The sequence below is a fragment of the Vigna umbellata genome, chromosome 4, assembly GCF_029865625.1.
Source record: "Vigna umbellata cultivar VRB3 chromosome 4, Vumbellata_1.0, whole genome shotgun sequence".
Lineage (NCBI taxonomy): Eukaryota > Viridiplantae > Streptophyta > Magnoliopsida > Fabales > Fabaceae > Vigna > Vigna umbellata.
In genome coordinates this window covers 43,230,696-43,239,892 of record NC_142168.1, presented here as the reverse complement: position 1 = coordinate 43,239,892, position 9,197 = coordinate 43,230,696, and the positions used below count along the sequence as shown (strand labels likewise).

General features: G+C 37.7%; 2 long non-coding RNA genes across 5 annotated transcripts; both read left to right on the top strand.

Moving 5' to 3' along the window:
• Positions 1-4,210: 4,210 nt before the first annotated feature.
• Positions 4,211-6,583, top strand: LOC148200283 (uncharacterized). Its single transcript, XR_015785693.1, has 3 exons — positions 4,211-4,317; positions 4,422-4,509; positions 6,268-6,583. It is a non-coding gene; the product is annotated as an uncharacterized LOC148200283 (long non-coding RNA).
• Positions 6,584-6,844: 261 nt separating this feature from the next.
• LOC148200282 (uncharacterized) lies at positions 6,845-8,693 on the top strand. Of its 4 annotated transcripts, none has more exons than XR_015785463.1 (4): positions 6,845-7,016; positions 7,089-7,179; positions 7,280-7,419; positions 8,519-8,693. It is a non-coding gene; the product is annotated as an uncharacterized LOC148200282 (long non-coding RNA). The 4 variants fall into 4 exon arrangements; XR_015785462.1 differs by having other exon boundaries at positions 6,853-7,016; positions 7,089-7,175; positions 7,335-7,419; XR_015785461.1 differs by having other exon boundaries at positions 6,851-7,179.
• The last annotated feature ends 504 nt before the right edge of the window (positions 8,694-9,197 follow it).

Below are 9,197 nucleotides of genomic sequence, written 5' to 3'. Positions count from 1 at the left end.
CTGTTAATTGTAATTAATTCTGAATTATGGTAATTACTGTATTTTGGGATGTTACATTAGTGGTATCAGAGCAGTTTTGTTCCTTAAGGAACACTGTAGGTTGTGAGCCTACTATGTTTGTGCTGTGTATTCAACATTCATTTGATGAGGGTGTCAAACCGTCCAAAGTCAACTAATGATTATTTTCTCTGCTTATCAGAGGGAACAAATGGCACCAAGATCACATCCTCAGCCTGCCGAGAGTGATGCGTCTGGCTACATCAGACTACTGGAATCTGTAATAGAGGCGCTTCAACAGCAGAACGCTGCTTTGATACAGCAAAACACGGTCGCCTTGCAGAGTTTGGAGGCTGCGAGGGCACACTCTGAAGCTACTCAAAGACAGTTGATGGAGATCATAGGAATCACTAGGAATAACACTAACCCAAGGAGGACGCCTTACCCTCATCCAGTATTACCATTTACTTTTGGTGAGCCTCAGTCACAATCCTTGATGAATACCGGTCGGTCAGAACAGCAAAGGAACATAAAATGTTTTAAGTGTGGAGGACCACACTTCCGATCATTGTGTCCTCAACTGGTGGAATCAAAATATTGCCTTCGATGTGGGGGAAGTGGACATGTCAAGAACGAGTGCAGCAGGGGAGGACGAGCAGGGTTGGGATCACCAAATGTTGGAAGAGGTCAACCAGGAAGAGGTAGTCGAGCATAAGTGGGATGAGTCTATGTCTTAACGTACGCTGAAACAACAAACTCAGGTACGCTGATCACCTGCACATTCTTGCGGTATGAAATGCCTTGCTGTACGCTGTTTTAGTTATTGTGATAAGAAAGCAGTTTGGTCTGATAGAGTATATACCAACAATTGCATTAGTTTAATATCCGACATGGAGATAGATGCTTATTATGATATTAGTGAGGGTGTAATTTTCCAGAATTAACTAACTTTGGAGAATACTTCCCGAGAACGGGGTGTTGACGTTCGGTTTCTTTTAAGATTAGACCGTTCGGTAGCAAAAAGTAACTGAACGGTAATAGTAAATACTTGGACTTGTGAGTCTTCCTGAAGAGGTGTCAAGGTTATCTATTCAGAGTAAGGATTCAGTCTCTTTCACACTTATGCTAGGTGTTAGATTAACATCAGTAACTTTTTACAAAATAGCCTTTACATAGTGGATGGAACCCAAGAAACAGTTGAATGAGTTGAACATTTCGTTATGTAGTACGCACGTTTTACTAGCGTACAAGAATGATAAATCAGAATGAAACATTTGAGAGCACTGCTAGGAATGTTAAGGATAAGAAGAATGGTGTGTGGAATTGTTCAAAGCGTGAATTACTGGATGAACAAAGTACAAATACTAGGTCGTGTGTAAACAGTGATAAACCGAGAGTTGGGTTGATTGAGAAGTTTTAGGCACTTAACATTATAAGTGATGATACGAACGTTATTAAGGGCTTGGGTTGGAAGTAGGAAGTGAAGCGTTCGGTAGAACAGATCGAAAGTGAGTAATGAGCAGATTTTGAGTTACGAATGGACGGTGTGTTGAAAGTTCAACTAAGAGATTTTTGTCCTTTATAGTGATTTGGGAGATGGATTTTTTGTAAGGTCATCGCGATCAATTTAATAGCTGGGTTTATAAGCAGAAGTAACTAGGTTTATGTGTTATGGTGTAACACGTTAAAATGTAAAGGAAGAACTTTCGAGATCGCACGACAACAGGATAGGGTTACCTAGAACTTAAGTCAATTACCTTTATAGATCGGTCATAAGGTAGGGGTACTATTAGAATTACTGAGGATAGGCTGACCAAGAAATTTGCTTTATGATCATCGGTTTGAGAACTAACCATAATGATGGGTTTAACTCCACAGTAGGTAGGAAGATTGATTTCTTAGAATCCAAACTGGTAGCAATTCTGATAGACATTTCCAATTCATCTTTGGGTTCCGTGCAATCATTGAAGAGTAAATTAGCATCCGGTTGAAGACTTACTCAGTTATCATTCTGAAGGAATGGCTCGACGAGTAGACCGATACTGACGTTCGCATATTTATACGAACGTCTGCTTTGAATCAATTAGGGGTCAGAGATAAGAATTTTCTTTAGTATAGATAAAGAAGAAAATCCTAGTAAACGATCTCTAAGAATCCTTCTTTTTCTACGATAACCAAGAAAATCCAATCTCTGCCTAAATCTAAAATGTTTGATACTTCCTTTAAACTACTCGGGAATTCCTTATATTCCCTTCTTCAAACAGTAACTGTCATTTAGAATCAGTCTTATATTTTATTCATTGCGGTTCTTGTGATTAATCGTTTGGTTTTTCATCTGACAAACATTCTCCTTCTTCTAAGCGTTCGGTCATGGACGAACGTTCAGGTCTTTTGGCTGCTCGGTTTCGTTCGTTTTCTTTAGCACTCGTTATTTATGTCCTTTATTTGGATTAAGTATACAAATATATATAGTTCACCTTGTCTTGTTTTTCATTAATAATTCTATTCCACGAAATTCATATTATTCTTTCGATGTTTCTCTTCTCTGTCTTGCTGTTTCTTCTGTTTCATTGTTTCACACTCGACTACAATAGAAACCAACTCCCATATTAATTATTTTTCCTCTTGAAAGACTTGTGACTTTTCTTAATAGTGATTTTTCTCGTTCGGTATTTAGGTTACCGATCGATCAACCTTTCAAAGCCATTACTTCCTTATTCAAATGTTATCAACCGTTTACTTACTTCAGAGTTCTTCTGTAGCTCACTCTCTTTCCATAACCATTCAGCCTTACCCAAATTTTCCGTTCGGTATAGTTGGAACCAGTCAGCCTTGAATATTCACTAAGGACGCGCGAGAGTAGGTAGAGCCGTTTGCCTTAAAAGCTGTTTCTCAAATTCATTAGTATTATCAAATCTTAAATAGAATCTGGCGAGTTGAGTATGAAGATATCATTGCCTCCTCAATTAGCGAGTCATCGTCTAGCTTTCACGCATCACCACTCTGGAAGTATAATGGAGACTCGTCTAATGTGCTAGAACTAGAAGATGTTCATATTTAGGGATACCGAATTGTATAGATCCAACCAGTACGCATAGGAGATACCCCAACCAAGTGTTTCAAGAGAAAATCCATCAGATGGGTGAGAGTGGTATGGAGCGAGAAGGATGACAACACTACGAGAGAAGTTGAAGATTTACAAGCAAAGACAAAGTAACTCCGTATACCCTTTAGTATCCCTTAAATTTTCGAGGACGTAAGTGCCGCACACCACTTTGTTGGTTCCATGAAGGAGAGAATATGCTAAATGGATCTGAACTCATCCAGCAAACTACCGAGAAAGTGAAGTTGATTCAAGAAAGGCTGAAGACGTCACTTAACAGGCAGAAGTCGCGGATAGAAGAAGAAGACCTTTGGAGTTCACTGCAGGAGACCATGTATTTCTTAGACTCAACCTGATCACTGGAGTAGACCAAACCGTTCGTCCAAAGAAGCTATCTCCCAAGTTTATAGGACCGTACCAAATTTTGAGGAAGATCGGACCAGTGGTGTATGAACTAGCTTTGCCTCCTCAACTATCAAATCTTTATCCAGTCTTCCACGTTTCCCAACTCCGGAAGTACATAGCCAATCCTTTCCATGTTTTAGAACTGGAAAATGTTCCACTTCGTCACGACAGAACGCTAGAATTTGCAACCTGTTCGCGTGGAAGAATGCGAAGACTGGTGATTTAACTTGGGAAGTGGAGGATGCTATGAAAGATTTGTATTCCCACTTATTTATGGGTAAGTTCTAAATTTTCGAGGACGAAAATTTTTGTAGTTAGGGAGAATGTGAAACCCTTAATAATTAGCATAAATTAACTCTGACACCTCACCACTTAACACGCACCACAATCAATGTTAATCCCATTTAAACCCAACCACTACTCTGATTTCATCTCTGCTGTGCACTGGAAAACGCACCACGTCACACCCTCAGTGCATTAAAAACGCACTAAACTCTGCATGCACACACGCCACTTGTCACGTTGGAAGCTTCCAGTTCAGAGTTGGTATGCAGGTGTCAGCGTGGGAGAAGTTCGTCCAAACGAACGTGAGTTAAACAAAATCAGATTTCGAAAACTCATTCCCTCACCTGCACCACTCATCTTCTTCCTCAGAAATTACCCTTTCATCTTCTCCAACTTCTCTCTAGAAACCCTAAACTTCTTTCTACTGTTACTCATCCATCTCCTCTCCGTTTAACATTCAGAACCGTAGGAACGTTCGTTCAGCTGTGGACTTCCTTTTGGACCGAACAGAACTGGAATCCAAGCTGGTAAGTTCCCTTCTTTAGTAGCTGACCATTTGGGTTTCATGCGAGACCATACTCTCGGTTCATGCATGGACTGTACCTGAGGATTTTCTGGTTTTGATGTTTAGATCAAGTGGGAGTGGTTAGTGAAACTGAGGGTAGAAAGCTGTAAAAGACGAACCCAACTTTTGCATTAGGGCGTACACTGCTATCCAGGTAAGGGAAGCTTATATGTTTAATTTATACTGTATGTTGAATGATCTGAGTTGCATGAATGAAGAATATAAGATTTGAGTTGTATGGATGATCACTGTTATTGTGCATGTATGAATTTCATGAAGTTGAGCTGTTATGAATGGTTACTGAGATCTGATATGAATTCTGGTTTTGATTGATCTGTTATGGATGAACACTGACTTTTATGTATGATATATGTTGTTGATCTTGATTAAAAAGCATGTTGAATTGATTATGTATGAATGGAGTATGTTTATGATATTTGGAAGGATTTGGATATTGAAACTGTATGATAATGATGTTGAAGGTGAATTAAATCTGGAATGAATGTTATAAAGTTGAAAAAAAAATGAAATCTGGAAAATTCTGTTAAGTTTGAGAAATCTGGAATTTTAATCTGCCCTTTTATGAATGACGCTCGTCACTGTACGGTCATAGACCGTTCGGTTTTTCATTAAAATAACTTAGTGGGAATTCGTTCATTTGGAATGAATTCTGCTCGAGAACGAGCGTCCCCAATTTAGTGAATGAGCGTTCGTTTCAGCTCAGTTTAGATAAATATTTGAAACTTTATAAATACGTGACGTTCGGCCTCATGTCGAGCGTTCGTCCTTAATGTCGTTCGGCCTTATGTCGAACGATCGTTCTATAGAGCGTTCGCCCTTATACTGAACGTCCGTCTGAATTGGTGCTCGGTCCTATACCGAAGCGTTCGTCTTAAATAGCGCTCGGTGTATATCCAGCGTTCGTTTTAATTCGTGCTCGGTCATTGACCTAGCGTTCGTCCAAAGCAGGGTTCGGTTTCTAACTGAACGCTCGTCCTTATTATTGAATTCTGAGCGAACGTAATTGACGTTCGTCCAAAGTAAATTTCTGAACGTTCGTTCATTGACAGTAAGAGTTGTTTTCTGTACTTTAAATATTCTGGTTATTTATCTAAGTTATTCTGTAAGATATTTATTCTCTTGATTCAACCTAAAGTTCTTGTACTCAACATCTTCTAAGTATTATTCTGAACTTCTAAATTCAATCTCATTTAAATTCTTTAAGAATTCTTAACGTCCATCAATGAATAAGAGTTCGTTTCTTTTGTTCAGAAACGTGAAATCAAAGGTTCTGTAATAAGTTCGTTTTATTTGATTAAAGAATGCATGACGTTAATGTTAGGAGAGTGGAACACAGAATGGAAAGATTATAACTATGAAAGGATTTGATGGTTGAACACTATGTGATATGATTATACGATTATGGAATTGAACGAGCGTTCCAAGGAGGAACGTCTCATATATGATTGAACATGGAATTGGTAAAGTATGACCGTGGTTAGTTAATGCTGGCTTGGTCCATTCTGATATTCCGTGATGCTCATCTTCACGTAGAAGGGAGTAGTCATGTGTGGGAATGGCAGGAGGTCTTCGTATCCCTCACTTAGCAGGGGCGAATGATTAACCTCAAGTGGAAGCTGATTAGGTATATCCCGGCTATTACACCACTTGGGTGCAAGGACGCCTGTAACTACATGGTTCATACAGTCCGGACGGTCTGTCTTATATATATTTCTATGTTAAATTATATGATTAAGTTACTTGAGGTATGTGTGAATTGAATTATGAACTGTATGTGTGTTGTATTAATTAAACAATATAAGCTTACCCTTGCATTTCCATTGTGTTGTTTACTGTCCATGTATCTCCGTCTTGTCAAAATGCAATGATCATCCGTTGTGGATGTGAGCAGATGGAGGGGCGTCCCTTGAGCAAATGCTGGAAGAAGAAAATTTGGATGAAGCTCATCTGGTGGACGTTGAAGTGAAGGCCGAGCCTTAGAGTGGTTGTTAGTTTAGTACTGTAAATGTTAGTATAGTTTGAACGTTCGGCTAGATGTTTTGTAAGGCCGTTCGTCTTAATTATCTATTCCTCTATAATGACGTACGTTAGTATTTATCTAAGAACGTTCACTCTTGGATTTTCCCTTGTATGCGCTTATGCGCGTTCTTTTGTACTGATGCCGTTCGATTTTAAATCCAGTTTCAATGCAAAGACTGTTTATGTTACTGTTAATTGTAATTAATTCTGAATTATGGTAATTACTGTATTTTGGGATGTTACATATAGTCATTTTTATTAATATGTATTTTCATTTATTTTTAAAAAATAAATAAAGAACCTATCTAACAAAATTCGAAAGCAGAAAATGATTAAATATAAAATCTATTTTAGTTTTTAAAATATTTAACATTGAAAAGGACAACCGAGAGGATAATTGTCTCTTCTAACGTTGAAAGATTAACGGAGTAAACGTAAAGTTGGCGCCAACTAACAACTCTGTCACCGGACACTTCATTAAATACCCCTTTCGCTCCAAAAAGCTCCCACACACCACCTCACAACAACCCTTTTTCCTCTTTCTTTCCTTCCTTTCTCTCTCTTCAGTTCCCAATTCGTAATGCACTAATGAGAGCACCGTTCACCAATGGCGTTTCAGCTGCAAGTCTAGTTTGTCTTTTTTTTTTTCGCAATTTCATTCGCGTTTCTTCTAAGCGTGTGATTCTATTGCAGCAATGGCGTTTGAGCGCTCAACCGCTGCACCGCTCAACTCCGCCATGACCTACGACGAGGACTCCATGGAGCGCAGCAAGACGCCTTGCAAGTTTCCTCTCTCTTATCTCTTATTTTCTCTTTTCTTGGCAGTTCTTGTTTTAATTTTTGTGTTTGTTTGGTTGACTTCACCAATGGCGTTGCATTCCTAGTTTCTCTTTTTCTTTTTCGCAATTTCATTCGTCGCGTCTCTTCTCTCGGTTGCAGCAATGGAGTTTGGGTGCGGGGCGCTCAACTCTGCCATGACCTACGACGAGGCCTCGGCAACAAGAGTTTCGTCAACGCCTTGCAGGTTTCCTCTCTCTTATCTTTTATCTTTTCTCTTTTCTTTGCCGTTCTTGGTTGACTTCGTTTCCGACTTCCGGTTTCCTTCTCGATTAGGTTTGTTTTTGCGATTCTGGTCTTGCTAACACAGGAAAAAACGGTGGCCGTGAGTGTCAATTACTAATTCAGTAGTTATCCAAACTTGTTGGGACTTACCGTGTATCGAGTCAGTGATGCTTGACAATGACATAAATATAAGGATTCTTCTGTGTTGCGTGACAACTAGGGGATGAAACAATTAATAAAAGAATTAAGAAGCTGTTGCAGAAAAAAGCTATTATGTCGGCTTGAAATTTGTTTTAGCTTTTTAGTTAAAAGTAAATGTTAATGTTGTTTTGATATGATAGGAAGATTATGAAAGACATATGAAGGGGAAGATAACCAGAGAGATCCTGTTATTCCTCTTTGCCAAGGGAAACCCTTCTTCTACTACAACTGTGAAAACAGGTTATTAACATCTAAAAAAATACTTCCCCATCTCCTATCTGATAGAAACTTATATTTATAAGTCCCTCTCCTCAACTCTCAAATTTTTCAAATAGACCTCTCTAACTACTCTTACCACCTCCTTTACTATCTGGGTTTTCCAGTTACCAGTCGCCCATTACATCTTGTTGGTTCATTTGCCTCCTTGTATAATGGACCTTTAATATTGGAATATCTTGGCGAGGTTCATAACGTATGATGTTTTCCAATGTGATACAAAAACATATAAAATTGGCCTTTATTTATGCTTATGTTAGATCATAATTCTAACTTATTAATGAATCATTGGGGGTAAAGAAATGTAGGGACTAATCTTGAGAGGTAACCTAAGCTATATTCAAATTAATTGTAAAATACAGGTATACTATTGAAATTTTGTCATATTTTAACACTAATCAACTTTCGTTGTGTGTTCTTTTGTACTAACAATTTGCATTCAATTTTGTTTGGCTTTATTAAATTAATGTTAAAACACTTTTTGTCCTTTCATAAGGAAAACAAGTTGCCAGTCATAATAACATCCAGTTTTTAATCATATGCATTTAGGCTGATGGCTATGTATTCTTTCTTGTTTGTTTCAGGTAAAGAACAAGAATATTGGGAGCAGGACAATATAAGAGAAGAGTATGATCCAGTAGCATACAGGTTTGATAAGATTTCAGTCCTATCCATAGTGATTACATGATTACAGTAGTCACTAGTGAACCTTGTAATTTAATTTATTACCATCAGTTTATTTGTGCAATATTCCTTTGATTGTTTCGGTGCCCTGATTCTTTTTTTAGTTCTTACGAAACTATAAACCATTGATATCTATATTTCTTATATTATAAGATATTCATTTTAGTCCTTACTATTTAAGAAACATCAGGTGTGTTCTGTAGTAGATGGTTGTCACCTCAAAATTATTAGTTACTGGCGATCAAAACCATAAAATAAAATTTGATGGAGATCAAAACCATTAAATTAGTATATTACAGATACAAGAAACATATTTAAGTCTGTTTTTTTTTGTTTCCTTATCTTAGTGGGTTTCAATCTGTTAGTGCACTAGGGATTTTTGAAGCTGTTCTAGTACCTGATCTAATTAGTAATTATTAGAATAAATAGAAGTTTTAGGTTAAGTTATTTCTTGTATAAACTTATGATGTTTTCCAATGTGATACAAAAACATATAAAATTGGCCTTTATTTATACTAATGCTAGATCATAATTCTATCTGATTAATGAATCATTCGGGTAAAGAAATATAGGGACTAA